The 26,055-nt window shown below is 41.5% G+C and overlaps 1 protein-coding gene and 1 non-coding gene across 3 annotated transcripts in view; one reads left to right on the top strand and one right to left on the bottom strand.

Moving 5' to 3' along the window:
- The window catches only part of Mwh (multiple wing hairs), a 113,445-nt gene that overhangs the window by 33,907 nt on the left and 53,483 nt on the right, over window positions 1-26,055 (top strand). The window lies entirely within an intron of this gene.
- Window positions 1,706-1,825, bottom strand: LOC143361799 (5S ribosomal RNA). Its single transcript, XR_013083523.1, has one exon. It is a non-coding gene; the product is annotated as a 5S ribosomal RNA (ribosomal RNA).

Below are 26,055 nucleotides of genomic sequence, written 5' to 3' on the forward strand. Positions count from 1 at the left end.
TAGCTTCACGTTAAGTCAAGTCAGCGGGACGTTTTTGTTTGTTAGTTTGGGTCGTGCGAATGGTAATTATTTATTGAACCCTGGCGGGGTGGTATCGGTTGGGAGACATTTTTTAAATTGGTGCCGGAAGTGGGTCGATCATTTTTAAGATAAAAATGGTAAAAGAATCGTAGATAGGCTTGAAAGAGTTATGGTTCATTATGAAATGGAGATGCTTGGAACACCTTACGAATGGTTGGAACATCTCTAGAAGCTTACATCCGTGAGAACAGATTTTTAACATAAATGGCAGAAGTAGGTTAACACTAAACCTACCACGGTCAAAATGACGGGTTTTATATTTGACAATTATTGGAACTATAAAAATTCATTTATGGAAGATAGGGGAATTTACTTGTTCAAGCATTTATTGTATCGAAAATTGAAGACAATCTCAATAAATTTAGAGTTGCCATTTTCATAAAGCAATATTTGATGCTTGGTTTAGTGTGAATCAAATTGAGAATAAAAATGGTCAAAGATAGTTCCACTTAAAAGAATGAAGCAGTTGTGATCCATCATTCCATCTTTAACAATATATACTACAAGCAAATTAATTTTAAAAGTAAAAATTGTAAGAGAGTACCTACACACTTGCACTAAAAAAATTAATACCGATCCTGGAATGTTCACAACGCTTCCACCTTGGGAACGAACGTAAGGACCATTTCCACTGCAACTTACTATTAATCCAGTTATGCAAGTCACCCAGTATAGTGATACAGACGAAGGCGAGACCACGTCGCAGAATAGAGTGATTTCCTACGTGGTACGTTTCACTCGAAGTTTCTCGCAGCTCGCGGGCGAGGCACAATTAACCGAAATAACGTCTAAATTATGGTACCGTAGATCTCGACTCGGACACCGGTAAATCGCGCTCCGTTCTGCAATCTTGCCTCGCTTTTTACAGACGGGTGTCATGCAACGAGCATTCGCTTAATTCCATTTAATTCCATTTAATTCCATACAACTGCATTTAATCAGAATTCTTTGCAAATTTCATTGACAATCTTCACCGAAATCTTCGAGACTCTAAGAGAACACAGTCAGGCTTGTTTCAAAATTTGGTTAATAATTTTAAACAAAATCTTCATCCTCCTGCGATAACAGTCAGAAATCCCCGGAAATTTCGTTAATAATTTTTGGCAAAATTTTCAAGGTTCAGTGAAAGCACATAATCGAAATTTCGTCAGGGAACCACACGTGTCCAAGTGTCTGGAATCCCAGGTGCTAGACCGGTTTCTGGAAGCCATGGCCGATAATTATGGAATAAAGGGGGACCCATAAGTAATCAATTATTTTGAAATCTGAAACAAACTTTGTAGTAAGTTCAAGTTTTTATTTCTTAATTTATTGTGTAATCTCCATCGTTGTCGAGGACAGTTCGCCATCTTTCCTGCAAATTTTCAATCCCCCTCTTATATGATCCTCGGAAGGTACGGACGCCGCCATTTTATTACAGGGTTGTAAAAAAATTATTAGAATATTTTGAATACAGGTTGCTTTACCGAAAACTGTAAAAGAATACGCGTTTCCTCTTCAACGATCGGTACAGAGCTAAAGGCAAAACAAATTCTTTGCAAATAATTGATTAATGGGAACTCCTGATACGCATTAACAAGGCTGCCTTTTTATTAATTTTAGTTGATAGAAATAAAAAAAAGAGAGCCAACAGCACGTGGTGTTCCCAGGCGGTCACCCATCCAAGTACTGACCACGCTCAGCGCTGTTTAACTTCGATGATCGGACGAGAATCGGTTTACTGCAGCGCGATATGACCGTTGGCGGATTTTAACATACTCAAATGTGCAGGAAATTGTTCCCAATCCAAATATTAACAAGACTAACAAGTTGGGACCATAATAACTTAATATATATATTAATATATTATATATAATAATAATATATATATTATCTTCTGTAGAAGATGTAAGGAAGCACCTTGAGTCATATTTTGCTTGACGAACCCTGGATTTCTATGAGAGGGGGATTGAAAATTTGCAGGAAATATGGCAAACTGTCCTTGATAATGATGGAGATTATATAATGAATTAAGAAATAAAAACTTGAATTTACTCCAAAGTTTGTTTTAGATTTCAAAATAATTGATTACTTATGGGTACCCCTAATATAAAAGACTCACAAGACTATAAAAGAAGTAGAGTGAACTCTCATTAGGAGTCAGTGCCAACCTTACGATTTGAGCTGTCTCTCCTACGTGCAACATTGTATCGGGGAAAGACATTTTCTCAGTCTTCTTGTCACTATCGCTTACAAGGGAACATATTCAAGTGCGAATTTCCGATTTTGATGAAACTTATGTGACATATAGTTCTTTGAAAAATATTTGACACGTATTTTTTTTTATCGGCAACCATCCACTTTGAAGGGGTGAAAACAGCCCTCAAAGTTGGGGGTCAAAACCATATTTTTTGAAATACCTCGGAAACCAGAGGTCGAAAAAATTTGAATTTTTTTTTAAATTGTGTGTTTTTCAATGAGAAATGTAGTCGCGCAAGAAAAATTTAACAAAAGTCTTTTGTTTAAACAATATATTGAAAATTTGATTTTTTTTTGCAGTTTCTCTTATTTATTGTTAGTTCATTTTAATGTAAACTTGGGTGTGTGATCTTTGATCAAAATTAGGGTTTACATGTTTCAGGATTTTTTTTTTTTTTGCCATTTAACAATAATTATGCATTATGGAAGATAGTCTTGCATCTGCCGTGCGTAGGAAGGAATTGTGGCTTGTTTTATCGAAATATAAGTATTTACTATAAACGTGTATAGTATTTTAAACAATACCACTGGGTTATGTGTCGTTTATTGTTTTATTAGTAGCTAAAGAAGGTGGCGCAGGTAGCAGCGTGACGCGGTGCTAATTACCGCGGCGGAGTAAGGGTACCGACTTTTATAGCCAATTCGCCTGTGAATTTCTGCAATCGTTGGGCCTTCGGTCAAAATATCCCTGCAGCCTTTTTAAACTGTGAATCCTCGAACCTGGAGTTTCCCTCGTCATTTATGGTAGCTCTAAAAAGAGCTGATTTTGAAAGAAGTGCTGTCCACAAAGATTATTCTACATAATTCTGGCAATATTGATGTCCTGTGATTGTTGGGCCTTCGGTCAAAATATCCCTGCAGCCTTTTTAAACTATGAATCCTCGAACCTGGAGTTTCCCTCGTCATTTATGGTAGCTCTGAAAAGAGCTGATTTTGAAAGAAGTGGTGTCCACAAAGATTATTCTACATAATTCTGGCAATAATGATACTCGATGATAAAATGAGAAAAACATAAATGTTCTTTGCACCAAGAACATTTCAGTACGACTACATTTGAACAATGGAAACACGTTAAACCATCTAATTTTGTAAAGCAGAACTCTACGGGATTTTCAAATTCTCCTGGCCGTTCTTCTATATATCCACTGCGGAACCAAGCATATTGAAACAGCCGTTTATAACGCGCAGCTGATAATTGGTTGTGGATTAATGACTGTAATTTAATAATATTATTTCTTGCGTGTAGATTAAAATCAATATTTAACAATATTGCAAGATCGGAAAGTTTTCTTGCAAAATTCTTCCAAATGCGGAATCCATACACGTCAAGTGGTTGGATTAATGGCGTCGTATTTTTTGGTATCGTCAATACCTCTAATTGTTTGTCTTCTGGCAGGGCGTTACGTATGATCTCGTCGTTGTATCCATTCCACGAGTCAAGAAGTAAAACAGAATTTTCTGGAGCAGATGGGAGAAATACTTCAATCAACCACGTTCTAAATAACTCCTTCGTTAGTTTTCCCGATGTGGAAGCTTCAATATGTACATTAGGTGCCGTGAACACACTTCTTCGTACACGAGGTCCTAACTGCCCTTTGACTTCTTTCAAAACAATATATAATGGCGATAGCAACTGTCCGTCAGCTGAAATTGTGGGCTGGATAGTGTAGCTGTGCGTTGTTGAAGATATCGATTGGACAAGAGCACCCGTTTCTTTTTCACCTTTGTGTGAAAGTGTTCGACCAGAGTGCAATTCCAACTGGAACCCACTTTGATCACTGTTGAAAATATTGCTTGCGCCATAATTTTCAAAATACCCTTTCACATGATGCACAAAATCTTCTGCTGCTGCGGTCAAATCTGTTAAATGGTTAGTATGATGGCGGGTAACGAGTTTCGTCGTTTTTCTCGATACTATATTATAGTTTTCTTTAAACTTCCACAACCAAAAGGACGATGCCTGGAATCCTTCTAAATTTATTGATAAATTTTCGTGCATTGCCCACCGTCTCAAATCTACGTCGTGTACCAAAATTTTATTATTTCTCGCTACAATAAATTTTTCAAGTGTAGCATGTGCAATTGCTGTAAGTTTATCGTAACGAGATCCGCCTGTATTAATTTGCTCTTCCCATCTGTATAAATCTGATTTTCTCTTCAATTTCTTGTATTTGTTCTTCACAGTTTCGAAGTTTAGTGGTCTTTTTCTTCCACTCTTCCAAAAATCTACAGCTTTCTTCTTATAATCTAAATCAATGCCTCCAAATTCTATTTCTTCTGGACTCTCGTCTGGAGAACTTGAAGACGACGGTTTAGATGTTGACGCTGATTCCAAATCTTCTTCATCTTCGGGAACATTAAATGAAGTCGGTTCGTCTGTTAGGTCATCGAATATTAATTCCTGTTGCGTTTCGAAATTCATGTACCCTGCTTCTCTGTAGCTATTAATCAGGTCTATAATTATGTTTGCCAGTTCAATTTCCTTTCCATTCGTGGGTGTTCCCTCGTTATTGTTACTGCTATATGTTGCCATCAAAATATTTATAACGTTCACCGGATTGACCTTCATGTTTGTAAAAACGAATCTAACAATACAAATAAACAATAAGCAAAAGCAAAATTAATATAATGTTCGAACTTTATTATTGCCAGAAATTATTTGATATATGTGGCACCGTTTTAAAAATCCGAAAGAAGTAGCCTTAACTTCTTGATATGTACGTTGCTTTACAAACCGTAATGCAGAAAGACTAATAGCACATACAGCAAAGTGCCCATATTTATACATTCTGAAGACTGTTTTACGTTTCCCCCTCTCTCACTCTAACAACCAATGGAATTGTTTGAAAATATTTGGGTCCTTCTTAAATGCTGTATATAACCGAGGTAAAACTGATGTGCGGCATTGGCACCAGCTCTTTTCAGAGCTACCATAAATGACGAGGGAAACTCCAGGTTCGAGGATTCATAGTTTAAAAAGGCTGCAGGGATATTTTGACCGAAGGCCCAACAATCACAGGACATCAATATTGCCAGAATTATGTAGAATAATCTTTGTGGACAGCACTTCTTTCAAAATCAGCTCTTTTTAGAGCTACCATAAATGACGAGGGAAACTCCAGGTTCGAGGATTCACAGTTTAAAAAGGCTGCAGGGATATTTTGACCGAAGGCCCAACGATTGCAGAAATTCACAGGCGAATTGGCTATAAAAGTCGGTACCCTTACTCCGCCGCGGTAATTAGCACCGCGTCACGCTGCTACCTGCGCCACCTTCTTTAGCTACTAATAAAACAATAAACGACACATAACCCAGTGGTATTGTTTAAAATACTATACACGTTTATAGTAAATACTTATATTTCGATAAAACAAGCCACAATTCCTTCCTACGCACGGCAGATGCAAGACTATCTTCCATAATGCATAATTATTGTTAAATGGCAAAAAAAAAAAAAATCCTGAAACATGTAAACCCTAATTTTGATCAAAGATCACACACCCAAGTTTACATTAAAATGAACTAACAATAAATAAGAGAAACTGCAAAAAAAAATCAAATTTTCAATATATTGTTTAAACAAAAGACTTTTGTTAAATTTTTCTTGCGCGACTACATTTCTCATTGAAAAACACACAATTTAAAAAAAAATTCAAATTTTTTCGACCTCTGGTTTCCGAGGTATTTCAAAAAATATGGTTTTGACCCCCAACTTTGAGGGCTGTTTTCACCCCTTCAAAGTGGATGGTTGCCGATAAAAAAAAATACGTGTCAAATATTTTTCAAAGAACTATATGTCACATAAGTTTCATCAAAATCGGAAATTCGCACTTGAATATGTTCCCTTGTTAGTAGTCATAGGCTTTTGTGACTTGTAGACGGATATGACTCTTAGGTTTCCAGCGTGCCCTGTGTATTTCAAATGCGACGCCCGGCGACAACCTCAGATTTCGTCTAAGAGTCAGTCACCAGAACGGCGCAACTGACTCGTAACGAGAATCCACTGTACTAAACTGTCAAAATAACGGGGAGTAGTTGCAAACAAAATTGTTTGAAATGAAATTTCTTGGAGAATATTATAGCAATCCAGGGTTCGTCTTCGCTTTATCGAAAACTGTAAAATAATACGTGTTTCCTGTTCAACGATCAGACAGAGCTAAAGGCACAACAAATACTTTGGAAATAATTGATGGGTACCCCTAATACGTCTCGAGAATTAGAAAAACTGCTGCGAGGACGATTAATTATCATTGAACGGCTCGCACGCTAAACGCCGTGTATTAATTCGGTTGTGTAACGGGACTCGGTAATCTGCTAGATAATAGTATTATTAATACGCTTTCGATATTATCGGATGAACACCTCGAATGTGCGTTGATCGTTCGCGATGAGCAACGGGATCGCTCGTCTTTAGGTAGAATTTATTATATCAACGGTTAGGGCACGGAGAAAGAGAGGATAAACAGATGCGAACAGATAATACGGGAAGTTGAATCGTTCCCTGTCGGTGTTACGATATCGGTAATGGCGATCGTGTCGTCGTGGTAATCGCCAATTAGCGGTAACGAGTGACGCGCATGAAAAAGATTTCAGTTGCTATGCTCGGACACTTTACGATTGAAAACCATCAACAGTAAGTCAAAATTTACTGTTTTAACAAGTATCGAATAAAATCTCGAGGATGTGTAAAAGAAGCTGGACGTTATATCAAAGATTTTATTACTCGTCTCTCCGGGTCTTCGTTAAACTGATTTTAATTTATTCTACGCTCGCTCGAGTCGTTCTTCTGTATTGCAGATTTGTAAGGCCACTTCAGCAACGATTGTAACTCGTAGTAAACGAAGTTTGAAGTTCAATTACAATTGTAAATGATTTATAACTGACTCGATTGAGATCGTAGTATTTTTGTTGCAGAAAACGGTAGAAACGGAGTAAAAATACAGAAATACGTTTTCACTCTTGGGAAAGGAAGAATTTCCAGAATTTCACCAACATTTCCGAGCCAGTGGGCTCGTTCGCGAAGGTAATGAGAGTACGATGACTGCGAGAGTCGTCTCGCCGAGTGGAAAGAATGATAATCCAGCGGTCGGTCGGTCTCTTTTTGTGGAAAACGCAGAGGTAGAATGCCTTCCGTTAGAAACTCCGTTGAAACACGATCGCGTTCTATGCGGCGCGGAGGGACAGGCTTAGGGTAGAAAGCGGTGGTTTCACGCATCTTAATGGGTTAATAACGATAATCCCTGAAACGGGCCATCCTCCTCGATCGACGATACCCGCCGCGAAAAAATGGTAACGCCTTCCGCAGCGGTCGGCTCGCAATGGAAACGCATTTCGACCCCGTCGGCTAGAAAGTGCACGGTGCGGTGCGACGATGCGTGTGGAAAGAAGCGACGACCAATGGGGCGTAGCTCGTCTTCTTGGCCGAGCATTAATGACTCTAATTTCCTGTTGATACAACGGCGAAGTCATCGCGACACCGATCGCAGCCGGCATTGCGGTTCACGGATGCACTGGAAACCGGGAAAATCGTTTTCACGAGCGACAGCCTCTAATGGACGTTGTCGGGCTCCTTGCACTTTCTGCAAAACTGCCATTTTCTACTAAATCATCTTCCTTTATTTTTGCATTGCTATGAATTACTTCAACTCTCTTGAACAGAGCGAAACTGCCACCTATCTCAATTTTCTTTAGCAAAGCGAAATTGAACATGTACGCAATTTTTTCTTTAGCTTTTCGGTGTTTAAAAAATTCCAAAAAATTCCTGAACACTCCTCCATGCTTCTAGAATATCCTCCAAAAAGTTTTGTTGCCGCGAGTTATCTCAATTCTGTTCAACAGAGCGAAACTGCCACCTGTTATCTCAATTTTCTTCGGCAAAGCGAAATTGAAGATCTACGCAATTTTTTCTTTAGGTTTCCGGAGTACTAAAAATTCCAAAAAATTCTTGGATACTGTTCTATGCTTCTAGAATATCCTCCAATAATTTTCATTGCCATGAATTACCTCAATTCTCTTGAACAGAGCGAAACTGCCACCTATCTCAATTTTCTTGAGCAAAGCGAAATTGAACATGTACGCAATTTTTTCTTTAGCTTTTCGGGGTTCTAAAAATTCCAAAAAATTCTTGGATACTGTTCTATGCTTCTAGAATATCCTCCAATAATTTTCATTGCCATGAATTACCTCAATTCTCTTGAACAGAGCGAAACTGCCACCTATCTCAATTTTCTTTAGCAAAGCGAAATTGAACATCTACGCAATTTTTTCTTTACTTTTCCGGGGTTCGAAAAATTTCAAAAAATTCCTGAATACTCCTCCATCCTTCTAGAATATTCTCCACTAATTTGCACTGCCATGAATTATCTCAATCCTCTCGAACAGTTCGAACTGGCTCGTCTTTTTGTTTTCCATCATATTTCCTAAAAATACTCCATAAAAGCATATGTAACTCGTGCAAATTTAAATATTTTCACTTAAAAAAAAAGAAATAGCTACTTCAAATACCCATCAATGTGCGTGCAAAATTCTAATGCAAAAGGTTCAATAGTTCTCTTGAAAAAAATTTCTAAAAATTAGTGGGAAGCCTTGAGAACCAGAAGTTCTGGGAGAGAAAATGGAATAGGATAATCCTGATAGACTTGAATATTTATACATATATAAGATAACATTGTACAACAACAGGAGGGGGGATTGTCAATAGTAATCTTTGCCGAACTAATATTCACGCGAGAACTCGTTCTCTTCACAAAGAGAATTACGTACAGTATTTTTACTTTTTAGTTTTTACTTTTCTTTAGCAAAGCGAAAATGAACATGTATGCAATTTTTTCTTTAGCTTTTCGGGGTTCTAAAAATTCCAAAAAATTCTTGGATACTCCTCCATCCTTCTAGAATATTGTCCACTAATTTGCATTGCCATGAATTACCTCAATTCTCTTGAACAGAGCGAAGTTGCCACCTATCTCAATTTTCTTTAGGAAAGCGAAATTGAACATGTACGCAATTTTTTCTTTAGCTTTTCGGGGTTCTAAAAATTCCAAAAAATTCTTGGATACTCTTCCATCCTTCTAGAATATTGTCCACTGATTTGCATTGCCATGAATTACCTCAACTCTCTTGAACAGAGCGAAACTGCCACCAGTTATCTCAATTTTCTTCAAAATCTTCTTGCGAAATTGAACATCTATGCAATTTTTTCTTTAGCTTTTCGGAGTTCTAAAAATTCCAAAAAAATTCCTGAATACTCCTCCATCCTTCTAGAATTTTGTCCACTAATTTTCATTGCCATTAATTACCTCAAATCTGTTGTACACATCAAAATTGCCAACTGTTACCACAATTTTCTTCAGCAAAGCGAAATTGAACATCTACGCAATTTTTTCTTTACTTTTCCGGGGTTCGAAAAATTTCAAAAAATTCCTGAATACTCCTCCATCCTTCTAGAATATTCTCCACTAATTTGCACTGCCATGAATTATCTCAATCCTCTCGAACAGTTCGAACTGGCTCGTCTTTTTGTTTTCCATCATATTTCCCAAAAATACTCCATAAAAGCATATGTAACTCGTACAAATTTAAATATTTTCACTTAAAAAAAAAGAAAGCAATAGCAATCTTTGCCGAGCCGATACGCATGCGAGGACTCGTTCTCCCCGCAAAGAGAATTACGTAAAGCCAGGTCGATGATAACGCCCAGGACGTTGACTTAATTGACGGCGCAAACCGGTCACGCCGCGGACACAATTCATTCGAACGCTGTTCCGCAGTTTTTCCCCCGGTCCTGGAATGCTGACGGACTGTTTAAACAGCCTCGGATCATGTCCCGCCAGGATCCTCGCGTGACTCGATCGCTATTGTAAATCAAATCTCCCGGCGACTTTTAACCGGCGATCTAACGAACTCGTTTCTAACGAGATTCGCTCGGTTCCTGGAAGCTGCGCTGATCTATGGCGATCGGTGGGTGGACTGGGATCGTGTTCGAGTATTCTGGAAGGATCGCGGAGATCTCGGTGCCCTTGGGGACTGACGGAGTCTGTTCGGTTTTCACTTTTATCTGTCGGTGAATCAAGTTTTCGCTTTTATCTGTTACCGGATGTCTGTCAATTCGATTGTATTGGTGAGGAGCGTCGGAATATTGTGAAACTTTTTGTGTAAGTAGAGCAAGATATTCTTGATTTGAAGGTATTTTTTGATTAGCGTGATTTTGCAGGGTGAAATTATTCTTCGAGGAGAACTATATCTCCAAAAAGGGAATTTTAATCGGAGAAGAATCTACATAGCATCTTCAGGAAGAATTTTTTTGTGACTCTGATCCCCTCGAACTCGAAGATTAGAGTGTCCCCTATGCAAAGACACTATAAAAATTTACGTACGATTTTTCTTCCCGGATTTATGGCACTTTGACCGACCAGTGTGCCATTATTGAGCGATTTGATTAACTTTGACAAATCAAACGTGCTTAGGAGGGATTTAGGATCACTTCCAATGGAATTTTAGGCGCGATCTACTCACTAAAATTAGTATAACCATCGATTCAACTGTCCCCTGCAGAGGGGAACGCTGCGGGTAATTACGGTGCTTACAAGGTCTAAAATTCGTGCCATTACAGTTTCCCGTGAAATTCCATTTAAATGGAGTAATTATTTCCGAACGCTGTGATTTTATAATTTATTCCCGGCCTTATTGATCGAAATAATAGAGCATTAATTTACTGGGCAAAAAATGAAGCACGTCGTTTAAGGCTCTCGGAGGATCGCTAATGGGTAATAATGAGAGAATATAGAAAAACGACAGAGATGATGACGGCCCCGTCGTCGTTGACGAGGCTCAGTGTCAATGGCACTAATCACACGCTAGACGAGCAGCAAATAAATAAGCCAGGATATTCAAATAATATACGGGCTGGGGTTAATGAACCAGGAATATTCAAAAGGAGGCGAGATCACCGTTTTGGAATGCATAATTTATCAGGGCGAAGGGGAGTGTTTACGCGGGTTCAGCGTCGACTCGACAGCATTACCATGGTAAAAATCCAGTTAGCGCTCCGGTCTATGTTTAGACGGGTCCACGGTTCTAACCACGGCCGTAATTCTTCTCGTGTCTCTGTTGCACGCTGACGAACAACGTATCATTTCGCGTTGCGCGGACTCTTGCCCGCGTCATGTTTAATGCGATAACAACTAACAATCAGCCGGGTGGGTCTACGCACGCGCGTATGAAAATCACCGGCGAGGAAACTGTTGCCTTACCTTGCCGTACCTTCCTTTACCTTGCCTCACCTTGCCGGCTACGTGGAATTGCGCCTCCAGTGCCGGAATCGCTTCGACAACCATCCCGGTCTCGAAACAAATCCGTTTCTGAACCATCCGTCCGCAAACCAGCGCATTTCTGTGCTAACATCCTTTTGCGCACTGGGTCGGTCAAGACTGTACAACTTTTCTTCAGGTTTTCAAGGTCATGAAGGGTCGAAAAATATCCTTGAGTAATCTTCTAGAACACAGCAATTTTTATTGCCACGTGCTACCTTTATTTTGCTTACGCGAAACGAACCTAACCATTTACGCAATTTTTTTCTTTGTGTTCCCGGGGTTCTAAAAATTTCAAAAAATTCTTGGGTACTCCTCCGTCCTTCTAGAATATCGTCCAATAATTTTCGTTGCCGTGAATTACCTAATTTTTATTGAGCAGAGCGAAATTAACACCTGTTACTTCAATATTCTTTGGCGAAGCGAAATTGAACGTGTACGCAATTTTTTCTTTAGGTTTGCGGGGTTCTAAAAATTCCAAAAAATTCTTGGATATTCCCCCATCCTTCTAGAATGTCCACCAATAATTTGCATTGCCATTAATTACCTCAATTCTCTTAAATATAGCGAAATTGCCACCTGTTACCACAATTTTCTTCAGCAAAGCGAAATTGAACATCTACGCAATTTTTTCTTTAGGTTTCCGGGGTTCTAAAAATACCAAAAAATTCTTGAACCCATCCCCCATCCTTGTAGAATATCGTCCAATAATTTCCATTGCCATTAATTACCGCAAATCTGTTGAACAGAGCGAAATTGCCACCTGTTACCTCAATTTTCTTCAGCAAAGCGAAATTGAACATGTGCGCAATTTTTTCTTTAGGTTTCCGGGGTTCTAAAAATTTCAAAAAATTTCTGTAAACTGCCCCATCCTTCTAGAACATCCTCCAATAATTTTTATCGTCGTGAGTTACCTGAATTTCTTTATTTAGCAGAGCAAAGTTTAACGGAATAAAGTGAGTGCTAAGGGAATATTTTGGCGGTGTTGTAATAATTCCAAAAATAAAAATTACTATACGAAGCAGAAGGGTACAACGTTACGGAACACATTTCGCGTCGGAGAAATTTTTGAAAGTCCCCGGAGACAATAAATTGTAGTTACGTTTGTAGACCCGTTTCGAGGAAAAACGGTACGAAAGGAGATCGGAGATATCGCGCGAGCGGCATGCAAAAAAGTTTGAGACCGCTCGTGCTAATTCCAAGGAGATCCTCCAGGCATTATTTTCACCTGGATACGTTCGCGTGGTTTTGGTGTGCCAGCGCCTCTCTCGTCAGCATGCAAATTATGGGGGCTCGGCGTGTACACTTTCGATTACATCCGGTGCACGCGCACAATCGCTATCGGACCGTCGAAACTTTTTCCATGGCGAGGGAGAAGTAACGGGAATAGAGTACCGCTCATAATTAGGCAAATAATGTGTTCAGAAGAAAACTGTTATTCCCGCTAAATCACAGATTCTTTCATAATTTCACATTCTGCGAGTTACCTCAATTTTCTTGAGCAGAACGATATCTAAAGTCTACACAATTTTTTCCTTAGGTTTCTGGGGTTTACAAAATTCCAAAAAAATTCCTGAATACTCTTCCGTATTACTACAATATCCTCCAATAATTTTCATTGCCGGGAATTACCTAATTTTTATTGAGCAGAGCAGAATTGCCACCTGTTACCTCAATGTTCTTTGACAAAGCGAAATTGAACATCTATGCAATTTTTTCTTTAGCTTTTCGGGGTTCTAAAAATTCCAAAAAATTCTTGGATACTCTTCCATCCTCTTAGAATATTGTACACTAATTTTCATTGCTATGAATTACTTCAACTCTCTTGAACAGAGCGAAATTGCCACCTGTTATCTCAATGTCCTTTGGGGGTCTTTTCGGGGTTAAAAAAATTCGAAAAAAATTCCTAAATACTCCTCCATGCTTCTAGAATATCGCCCAATAATTTGCGTCGCCATGAATTACCTCAATTCTTTTGAGCAGAGCGAAATTGCCACCTATCTCAATTTTCTTTAGCAAAGCGAAATTGAACATGTACGCAATTCTTTCTTTAGGTTTTTGGGCTTTAAAAAATTCCAAAAAATTCTTGAATACTCCTCCATCCTTGTAGAATATCCTCCAATAATTTTCATTGCCATGGATTACCTCAATTCTCTTGAACGGTGCGAAACTGCCACCTTTGATCTCAATTCTCTTCAGCAAAGCGAAATTGAACATGTACGCAATTTTTTCTTTAGGTCTCCGGAGTTCTAAAAATTCCAAAAAATTCTTGGATACTCTTCTATGCTTCTAGAATATCCTCCAATAATTTTCATTCCCATGAATTACCTCAATTCTCTTGAACAGAGCGAAATTGTCACCTGTTACCTCAATTTTCTTCAGCAAAGCGAAATTGAACATCTACGCAATTTTTTCTTTAGCATTTCGGGGTTTAAAAAATTCCAAAAAATTCCTGAATACTCCTCCGTGCTTCTAGAATATCCTCCAAGAAGTTTCGTTGCCACGAGTTACCTTGATAACAAGCTATCCCCGTGTGGAGAATCACGGTTCTCGGCGACCTCGGTTGTTTCTAATCGTCAGCCGCGTTACGACTGTTTAATATTGTCATTTCTAGTCAGAGCGAGCATTCGCGGGACGATTCGCAAATAATCTCGAGCGGTTGCTCGCTCGAGCGAGTCGGAGGCAGTAAAATCACCGGGGAGATCCAATTTCGCATTTATTATCAACGGCGGCAGCCCGAACCGTTTTTCCCCTGATCTCTACGAGCCCCCGTCTGTTTTCTTCTCCTCACAATGTTCACAGCCGTGTGCTCGAGCCATAACAATTCGCGAACGACCCTGGCGAACTCATGGAAGCCGCGGGATCCACGTTCCATACCCCCTGGATCCTCAGGCTCGTGTTCATCCTAGATCGAGGTCATCGAGACTTTTTCAACGGGCCCGTCACGCGTGACGGCTCCGTGAAAACCAGCCACGAGCATAATCACGCCGAGATATCAGCAGCATAACATTTTTCCGACGAGCGAGGACGTTAAGCAGGATTCAGACGAGTTATGGCACTCCCCGGTGGAATTTTTATATCCAAAATATACATTTAAAAATCTCCAGCAGCGATACCAAATTTTTCTCGCGGTTCTAATCACCATAGATTTGAAGATTGAAGTATTCCCTATACAACGACGCCATGAAAATTGATGTACGATTTTTTTTCGCCGTCTTATGACACTCCAAGCGAAAACTGTGCCGTATTATGTGATTCCACTGAACTTTGACACTTCGAACGTGCCTAGAAAAAATTTTGTTGACCCTAATCGATAAGGATCTCAAGATTGAAGTCTCTCCTGCAGATCGAGACCGAAAAATTTGGTGTACGATTTTTTTTTTCACGATTGTGACATTTAATAAACGAAGCTCGTAGATTGGAACAGCACGTTTTAAGAAGCCGTGCAATTAAACGGTATCTATTGCGATGGCTGATACGAAGGCACGGTCGAGTAAGATCTCATACCTCCGAGCAGTTATATCCTCGGATGTCTCATCCGCTGCGAGCCTCGGCTTTTTAATCAGCCTTTGACAGATTGCGATGCCCGCGCGGCATCCTATTTTCGGATTAATCACGCGAAATTGCGAGACGTTTACTGTTAATGTTGCACGACCACCGCAACCTATCCGGGACTAGTTGAGAAGCCGTAGAGACTCCATTATGCGCTCGCAAAGAAAATGTCTCAACGTCGTCCGAGAATCTAACATCTGCTTCTAGAAATCTAGGAGACTCCGACAAGTCGCATAACAGCTGTCTGACCTGATTCGACAAGCCCAATAAATTCTCGTTTTATATGATATAATATCGCATAAACTAGCGAGAACGCAATCCGGTGCGACGATTAGAAAATAATTTAATGGCTCGTTTCCGGAACGCCGGGATTTCCGCTTCGGCCTGAACTGTTCCCAAGATGTGACACTGAGTCAGTTTAATTTGATTCAACAAGTCTAATGGTCGTTTTGTGTAATGTAACATCACTTAACAGTATAGATGTGCGAACATGGCGCAGTCTAATGTTTTTAATTTGTGGTTGTTGCAAAGATGCGTCCGCGAGGAATTATACAACACATATATTATAATAATATATATATATATGAGAAATAATTTTCTCTTGTCCTTCTTCTTTTATAATGCGCACTAAATGGTTATAATGCGTATGAGAAATAATGTTCTCATTACTCAGCCATTTCTTTCATAATATACAGTGTGTCCCACGAGCTCTGTCCACTTGAATCTCTTGGTTATTTCAAACAATACGAGGAAATGTTATTTACAGAATTTGTAGGGTTTAAGAAACTACATAATATGGTATAAATGATGTTTTTGCAAGTGGTTTTTTAAATGGAGTGTCCAATTTTTTATGCTCGATTTCGATAGATTATTCTGAGTATAAAACTACTAAAGTCTATTTGTCCTAAAACTTACCGTTGCTGAGATATGTGACTGTTTATGAGAACCTGTATACGAGAAATAATTTTCTGATTACGTTGTAATTTCTTTCATAATAAATATGTTGAGTAATTCCTCGTGGATAAAATAGTGATTTTTAGTGCTCCGTTAACCTAATTTTAAACTAGCAAAAATGGAGCCCCGTGCGTCCACGAAGAAAATGTTTCATTGCCTGTTCTCTTCATCTTTGATAACGTCCTGGAACAAATCCTGAAACGAAAGAGAAGGATTCCGTGTGAAACGTTCATCACGAGTTTGATTAGGTTCGGTGCAAAGGGTTAAGGAGATTGCGGAGGCGGTTAGCCGGTCACGACTGGACCGAATGATCGGTAGAAAGCGGAAATTACGGTAACGAAGATGCGCAACTCGTACACGGTGGTCGGTACGTAGAAGCAAGATCTGGATTCGCAGATAGCGGATCCGCAAAAAAATGCTAACAATTACCGCGGGCGCAGCGCGTGTATTATGCTCGCGGCCGTAAGTAAAAAAATCGCTGGGTTAATCGCGTGGATTAGCCTTTTACGCGAAAGAGAGTTGTTGCCGGGCTAATTATCATCCAGGAAGGATCTGCTTGTTCTTTTCTTGCTGGGACGCGAACGAACGAACACTTCTCCGCGCCATTTTGGTCTCCCTCCGGGAGAGAATGGAGCTCGACGCGGTAGGCTCTCTCGGCCTCCTCTGTTTACAGTTTACTTAATTCCAGCAATTATCGTGTTCCGCGGAACGAGCCATTCGTCCGTCCTCTATGGAAAAATCTCACGTTCGTATATGTCCATTCTTCGGACTGGTATTATGATTTCTTTAATTGTCTCCCGACAATTGCCGCGGAATTCTTTCGCGGTTTTCACCGTTCCTTACCCGTGCAAAACCGATCGCTCGAACGGAGAATTTCGGATTGGCCGATATCTCGATCGCGAAACGTTCGATCCAACGATCCCGTTAAATCACGCTCCGGAAGCGCCAGCGATTTCAACGGATGAGCGGCACGAGCGCCGGAGACTTCAACGGACCAGCCGCATAAGCGCGATCATGCTACCAGTCCGTCGCACAGTGTGACGAATGGCCTTTTTAGCTGGACAAAATTCTAAATCGCCTATTTTTCTATATTTATCGATCAATATGTTTACGGTTGTATGAAATATGAATAATGATGAATTTTTTACGACATTTAGTTGGTTTTTGTTAATTAAACTATTGAAAATAACGCGTCTATATTTTAATAATATAGTTTATCTTCCGCTTTACAAAAAATGTTAGATAGAGTAGCAAAACGAACACGTCGTGTCGGTTGCCTGGTCAGAGTGTAAAATACAAAACACAAAATACAAACACAAAACTGTAACGAAGAGAGCACAGTCGATTAATCAAATCGGTGGGCGCCTTCTCATTGGCTATTGCCATGGCATAGAGTATGGAAAGCTCGAAGAGAGCACAGCCGATTAATCAAATCGGTGGGCGCCTTCTCATTGGCTATTGTCATGGCATAGAATATGAAAAGCTTATATTCCAACATAAACAATATATTTTAAGTGATTTATAATTAAATATGAAATACAACAAAGTTAGCAATGGACCTATGTAACACAGAATGATTTAACAAGTACTAGATATTATCGAATAATTTATTTTTCTCATATTATTTATGTAATCAGTTATCGTAAATAAATATCTCTTATGTTTTTGTTAGCCATACACTGCATAGTAACACACGTGAAACCTCTTTTTATTTTTATTGCATAAATTTCATAAACTATAGTGGTGTCCGAATATCTTCGTGACCGACTCTATATAGATTGAATAATCCATACAAAGTGTGCCGAAGTTTAACAAGGTTTATATGTTATTTAGTGGCTCACCTCTGTGACCACCTCACTTACTGAATAAATTAAATTTTTATTCAAGATGAAGACGCGTCTAGCGTTCGTGCGATCCGAGACAACAACGAACTTCAACATCAGCGTACTTCCCCGTGGGATAACAATAGCAGATCCGACCAATCGCTGTCACGTTTCCCCCGAATGCCAGTTAGGTGTTTCGTCACGTGGTACCGGTTATTAACGCGGCATTAGCATAGAATGGGTCCGTTGATCGGCGACGAATCGCTTCTCACGAAAAGCGCGCCACTATCGGCCAGACTGGGAAAAATCGCGTGCTCGCGCAGGATGAGACGAAGACGAAGACGAAGAAGAAGAAGACGAAGAAGACATAAAAGAAAAAAAAACGGGAGAAGTTGCGCAAGAAGCGCGAGGAGTTTCACGAAACAACACAGCGCGCAAAACGGCTCGGTGAACATCTGAGAGGAGAGTTTTTCCGGGCTGCGTGCGGCGAGGGGGCCTAGGGGGAATGCGAATTCACTTCTTTCTCGGTCGCCCGGAGGATCAGGTATGGAAGATCAACTGCACTTCCGGGCGTCGGTTAGCATTCCACCCGGCCTTGGGGAGCAGCCGGCAGAAAGCCAACGGCGGAAAAATCTCCTCCTCCGGAGGAGTCCCGTGTAGTCCGCTAATGGTCGTCAAGATCGACGATCCGGGGCTCTCGATCGTCGCCATTTTTCAACCGGCGGGATTCAAAGCGGATAGGCAGCCGAGTCGTGGCGCCTATCCGACGATCCCGGTTCAAGGTGGAAGCTCGTTTTCCCAAAGAGAATCCATAACTTCTCGACCTTTATGCGCTCGCCGAACTAATTAGGCGGACACGAGTGTTCGAACGCAGGAACAATCGCTTACGATCCAATCTCTACTGATTTGTACGGTAAATTGACTCGGGAGCCGGTCAGGGCTAGTCTCCGAGCATGATGGCAGTTCCTCAGATGAGACTTTTGAAACATACAAGGGATTTTTCCCGTAATTGTATAAACAATTGGTAAATGTTTTACCGGATGATAGTCACTATTATAGGGAACAAATTTTGTCTGGAAACTTTCTTCCTATCCCTTGTACAGGGTGTTTCAGCTAACTGTAGCATCTAAAATATCTCGCTTGTTTTTTATGATAGAAAACAATTGCAAAGGAAAACTAGGTGGTTCAGAAGGGCAAATATTATGATAGGCAAAAATATTCTGGGTCCATCTCGACCCAGAGTCACAAGCGTTGCATCTAAATTCTAATTTTCTAGTAGACAATTCATACCCTTATTTGTAAAATTAAATAACATTGACGAGTAAACATTGACAAATGGATTTAGCCATAGCTGCCACGCACTCGTTGAAATCATGCGTATTATGAGAGTCAATGCTGGAAGTCTTCCACCCAATTAATGTACTAATATATGAACCTATGTACAGTAGAGAGCAAAACTGATTACACACTATTTGAAACAACATAACTTTTTAAAAATTAGATCAAATGACTTGAATGTTATTGAGAAGTTAGAAGGATTAGTTTATTAGACGAGGTGTAAACAATTTTTTAAGAAAATTTGAATTGGTCGGAATCGCAAAAGAAATAGTAAAAGTTGGTTTTCTCGGCTTTTTTATCCGAGTCTGTATTGAAAATTTAAAGAATGTGTTTGATTCGCTCGAATAAATTATATCCATGCTGAAAATTTCAAAAAATGAAAATTAAAAAAAAATTATATCCATGCTGAAGATTAAAAGTGGGAAAATTGCCATTGTTCACGATTTTCGACTTAAAATCGCGCTTTTAATCGTTTATAACTCAACTTTTACCAAATTGAACACCAGCGTCCATGGAGTGTAAATGTACGGTGTGGAATCGTTGGTGATAACAAACTCAAGGTCACGTGAAGGTCATAATATAACAGGTCGTTGGATTCGTCTTGACCTTGGCTATCATATAGCGATAATAAGAATATATCATTCCATTTAAAAAAAACTTCGATGGCCTTGAAATCTCAAAAAATATAACCTTGAACAAATTTATTTCCTATCAAAATATTTGCCCTCCTGAACTAACTAATCTTTTCCTCTGAAATTTTTTTCTATTATAAAAGCAAACGAGATATTGTAGATGCTCTAGTTAGGTGAAACACCCTGTATATGTCGCCAAGGCGTGGATGATAAACGTCGCATAATTGTCCCCACAACCGTATTCCCCGTGAGGGGTGACGAAGCTCGAGAGGCCTCGGTAAACATAACACGGCTCGGGTATGTCTCCTGGACGATATATGTCGTTGGTAAGACCCGTGACATATATCGAAAATTGTAATGAGAAAAATTAAATTTGAACATTGGACGAAAAAATGCATCTCCCACATATAACCGACGTAGCTGACTACATATGAAAAAAATAAAGAAAAAAAAATAATAAAGGTTAATAATTGTTCAATTTAAAACAATAAAGAGTTCCAAAAAATTTATGAAATTTATGAAAAAGCTTGTAAATGACTACTGTGTCTTGCAGTTGATGCTCGAGTTAGGTGAAACAGCCTGTAGCTTGCGAATTATAAGGAAATATGGAAAAATAGTGGACAATTTTCAAGGGTCGATTTCAACCCCGTAAAGTAAATTTCATAATTCATAATTTTCTGGATTTCTTGGTTCGGGATCCTACCCTGTTGGTTAGAATCACAATTAATAAAAATATATTTTGCATAAGGATACGAAAATCAGATTTGAGATCCAATGTACAATATTACACGAGCGAATCTAACGAAATTAGGCAACGAGCGAACCTCCCACCGTGCTCCGGCCGGCCGCGAAGCGGAGCAAAGCGAAGAGAAGCGAAGCAAAGCGGAGGGAAGCGAAGCAAAGCGGAGCAGAGCGCGTAGAGGCGTTCTCTCTTCGTCCGTGTGGCAAGATAACCGATACACCTCGAGCAAACAGCTCGACGGGAAGCATTACGTGTACCGTGATGCTTACAATGCTCGCGCCGCGCTATGGATTCAACTGTACTTCCCCAGTTCGTGCGACCTTCGCCGTAATAGCCCCCAGGGGAACAGGGAACAGGGAACAGGGAACAGGCACCGAGTGGACTTCATTTCGCGATGTAATTGCTGGAAATCGCTCGAAACGCTCAGACGCGCCGCTCGACAGCTACAAGTACCCCGGCTAATAACACCGACGCGGCACCCAGAACATGCTACGCTGTTTTGACGGAGTTACTTTATTCCGCAAGCCCCCCCCCCCCCCCACATACGCGTCTTATTATTATTGTATCTTTATTGTGCCAAGGTTGCGCAGCCCACGTTGTAAATACAAGCTACCTGTCCGCGTTGTGCGACTCACGCGCGCGTTTCCATCCTTGGGAAACGGCAATCATGCGTTAAAGTTGCTCGGCGTCTGGTTACTTATCTGTGTGCTACATTTGTTTAAAATTCTGGTATCGGCATCTTCATCGGGTTAATTATACGGTATTGCAAGATTGTGGTGGCCAGGCAGAGCTTGATCGGAACCGTGACCTACAATGAATGAAGTAAATTGTATAGTGGATTTGGAAAAGCTGAAACGAAAGTGTAAGGAAACTGGCTCCGTAGCCTAAATACGAAGAGCAAAGGGATTGCAAGGATTTAAGAATATCTAAATTCTTCAGCGTATTAGGATTATTAAAGGAGGAGTAGCAAATTTTATTTGAGTCCTGTTTCTTTCGATTGTTGCGCACAATTTTTATTTAATCAATATGAACTGTGGATTTTATGCAGCTATGACAGAGATGAACAAGCACACTCCCTACGAAGAGCAAAAAGGATCTATTCAAGAAATAAACGACCACTTGCTTCAGGAGCTATTTGGAGAAGAGTAATTGATGTAATTGTAATTGACGCAGGAAACTTTGGTGATATTTGACCGCCCCAGTCCAAAATCATCCAAAAGCCCCTTGGAACCCATGGCTTCAAACCCGGGGAGCATCTTGAGGAGGTCCATCATGGTAGTCCGACGAATCGCGCGATGCGTTCAGCCGCAAATTGCGTAATTATCTTCTCTCCGGCTGACCGCCGATTCTGATCGAAGGGCGGCGAAGATCGGACAAGAGAACTCTGAGGCTTCTCTTGATTTGGTAAAAATGGCGAATGATCGCAGAACTGGGGCGGCGTGGGTAGGGGAAGGTCGTGTAATGGCATAATTGGCGGAAGATTCGGTGGCTAGTCGTCCTCGCGAGCGGCGGTTTCGCGAGCGCAATCGGTGCGCATATACTATCATGAAGACAGGCGGGAGGGGATGTAGCCCACGGAACGGCAGAAATTCCATGCTCTCGCATATCCCACTAATGGCCTGCTCGAAGATCAACGGCGCAGCATCGGCGATCGGTGGATTTTTCGCGGTGCGAAACCCTCGGCAAAGCAGGAGGGACACCGGCTGCAACGAGTCATGGCGCCTGTTCGAGCATTGCATTACCTATTCACGGGCGGAACGCGCGCTGTTCGCCGCGGTCCCGTCTGCACGCGACCCTCTTCCACTGCGCAACCGTGCGCACACCGATGCGCCGCGCCGATGCGATGCAATTTTACGCGAGACCACAATAGCCGAGGTATGCCCGGCGACAGTCTTTTCCACTGGGCTGGCTGCGGTTGCTATACTTCCAAACATTCGAACGTTAACCCCTTGCTGTGTAAAATATAATATTCGATCAGACTCGCCTTGAGAATCTCAATTGGGATCTATGAAAATTCTAATTTTCTCTGTGCACCCATATATGTACGTACACGAAACTTGGGTCCACGGGAAATCAAACTGACGCTTCAATATCGCAACGAGAAATTCAAAACTGGTCAATTTGGTTTCCTAAAAGTCCAATCTAGGACTGTATGGTCTCCAAAATGCATATTTCCACGTTACCGTGGAGTAATTTGTAATATTAGGCATTCGAAGCAAGCGTGACGTCACAAGATGGCCGTCGCTGACAGATTTTCTTAAATATCGCGAGATGTAGCATTCCTGTCGAAAAAGTAAGACCATACAGTCCTAGCCAGGACATGTACAATGACGGCGCTGTGTATTTTCAGTTGATTACTTACTTATTTACCCACGAAAAACGAGCCTTCATGAAACAGCACCTCGAGGTTCCGACATTTTCCGCTAGTGGCGCCACTGTCGCTTTCCAAGCAAAAACTGCGCGACACGATAGAGTATGACGTTCGTAGTCGTTCGCACGACTGTAGCGTGACGATCAAGTCAAGGTCAAACCCAATCGGGCCGGCTTGAGCATTAAGGAAACTTTTGTTAACCTTCTGTTGTATTAGGTTGCTACATGTGAAGCGTCAGATTTTAGCGTGCAAATGTTATGAATCGAGACGTACTATCACAGTCTGCACACTTCGCATGCTGCAACCTAATACTGCAACGTCCCTGGCACTTTCAGCCAGGATTTTTGCAGACCCCCAGCACTGAAGCGACCAGGTGGCCGCACCAGAGTGCATCTGGAGAGTGCATCCCTCGCGAGACGCAAAATTGGAGAAAGTAGCCGTGCAATTCGATCCGCGGCGAAATTGCGACACGACGCCGTGTCAGGTTCAATGACATCCAGCTCCTCGAACTGGCCCAAGTTCGGTCGGGACACGTTCGATGCAACGACTGCACCGCGCAGCCAATGTTGCATCGCTCCGGTGTACGCCATCCGGCGGCGCGCTCGTCTGTTCGCGGAACGTTCCTGGAAATCGGGTCAAGTTGCGAAGTGGCTGAGATCACTGAATCATTCAGCGCCGGTTTTTTTTTTCTCAGCGAGCGGTGAGAAGTTTTTATCCTTGGATGCGTCGCAGTCCTGCGCATTCCTCGTAGGGGACCATTGTGATGCGGGGGATCTTTGGGAAAGACGTTGAAAATGCCCGTTTGCTATCTCCGGGGAGAATCTTGCTTCAGAGTCCAATAAATTATAATTACCAACCGGAATCCTGCTTTGCCTCATCCTCTTCGGATGGCGACAATCCATCTCGATAGCGATTCAAGCGGAAAATGAAGTGTAAAGACGGGAAATGAAGTTTAACAACGGCATTCCGGTGTCAGCATCCAGAAGAAGTTGAAGATGAGATCACTTTTTCTGATACGTTCTCATTCCGACGACTTTCCCATCGCATTTTAGAAAAACACAACTGGAGTGCAGCTGTTTATGCATTCACGCCACTTTCTAAATAGCGAGATACATATAAAAACTATATGTGTACCAGCAATCAGCAGATGTCATTTTAGCATGAACAGTCTCCTAGCCGGCCGAGTGCTTTCCTTGCTCCAGATTTTATTGAAAAATCAACGGACGCAAACATTACCATACAGATGCGCGGAATGGTCATTAGATCTACGATTCTTTTCGAGAGAGCGTTTGACCCATTTGCATTATAAGGAAATATGAAAAAAAAAAGAAATCAGAATTACTACTTTCATCTCCAACAACACCCTCCATTTCTACGAGACCAGACAGAAGGTGGATCACAGTTCGAACGTCTAATGTAATTTGCTTTGTTTTGCAAGAAATAATTTTTCATTAAAGTTACGCTTGCACAAAATTTTCGAGTTTGAGGTCATTTCAAGGTCATGGTATAATACACTATTGAATTCGTCTCGACGTCAATCCTATGATGTCCAAAACATGTGGTGCTGTTTAAAAAAGTCAAGGTGACCTTTACTTTTTTACGTAAAAAGCATTCTTTTAGATTGAAGAATATGCGAACATGTAGCTCGCCAAGTACTGACAAACTTTTGTCTAAAACACTTTTTAATTGCACTATCGGAAATGCCTACAAAATGGTGACATAACCTAACGGGGAGACCCTGTGTACGCTCCGCTGATAGAGACCAGGAAAATTGATCGTGTATACACGCTAATGATGAAAATGGGTTAATGGTCATCGTGAGTCTACCGCGTGGCGCAAAAGTACTCATATTCTGCCGCTCTCAGCTTCTTCGAAACAGCTTTCTTCGCTCTAGATTTTGGGAGAGCTCTGTTAGGGAGAGACAATGTTATGAAAAATGCTGACCCAGAGGCGTAGGAATTTTGCAGTTGAAAGGCAGACTTTTGTTGCAATTGCTGCTGCCTTTAGGCACCGTGCACACCGAGATGGAACCTTTCATTGATCGCCTGTAGACCCTGTGCGCAAAGGGTTAAGCAGTAACGATGAAGGTCACTCTGAATGTGATCAGCAAAGTCTGAATGTGGTTTGACTGTATGATGGTTTGTTTCATTGTTCGGCGCCGAATAGAAGAAGATCGCGCCGCGTGGCACTAAAACGGTTAGGATTCCTCAAAGGACAGCTGAGCGGGCGCGCGGCGAGTTGCACCGATCTGCGTTGCATCGCGGTGCACCGCGTTTGCACCGCGTTTGCACCGCGCACAGGTACGTATAGGTGCGCGGCGCGAGGCGCGCAAAAGTGCGTGTGCACGCGTGACTAACCGCTCGCGCGCGGGTCAATGCCTCGGCTGTCCTCCTCGAGTAAGTATCTACCTACTCCGGCCGGCCGGCTACCTTTTTCTACGTTCGCTGCTACTACGTTATGCTCATGCCGCGCTCCTCGAGAGATCGCGGATCTGATGAGCGCAAGTCTCTCTCTCTCTCTCTCTCTCTCTCTCTCTCTCTCTCTCTGGCGAGTCCCCCAGTCGCCGGCCGCAACCGTCCCGTATCCACATCCGCGCACGCTTGACATTTCCGCGAGGCGGCCCTCTTTGACACGCGAGGAATCACCGTGACCGCTCGGCCCGATCGGCCGCAAGACGTTCCGCGAGATTAATGCTGATGACCGGGACACATTCGATTCGGTGCGATTCGCGTTGCGTACCCCAACAGGATTCTAATGGCCGGGGCCCTCGATCGAGATCGTAGGAGGATCCCTTGGGACTCCCCTTTAGGTTTCTTCCCCTTCCCTCTTCTTCTTGTCGCGGTTTGTCTTCGAGGTAGACACTTGTTCGTGGTATTATTGTTATGTACCGGCTCCGTCGAAAGCGAGAGCCGAGAAGACACGCCCACTGACGGCCGACCACGCCTATTACGGCCGATGAAAGTAAAGGAGATCTTCTGTCGATGACGATGGCGGATTCTTCGGCTCGAGGGAGCCTTTC

Source organism: Halictus rubicundus, chromosome 1 (assembly GCF_050948215.1).
Source record: "Halictus rubicundus isolate RS-2024b chromosome 1, iyHalRubi1_principal, whole genome shotgun sequence".
Taxonomy (NCBI): domain Eukaryota; kingdom Metazoa; phylum Arthropoda; class Insecta; order Hymenoptera; family Halictidae; genus Halictus; species Halictus rubicundus.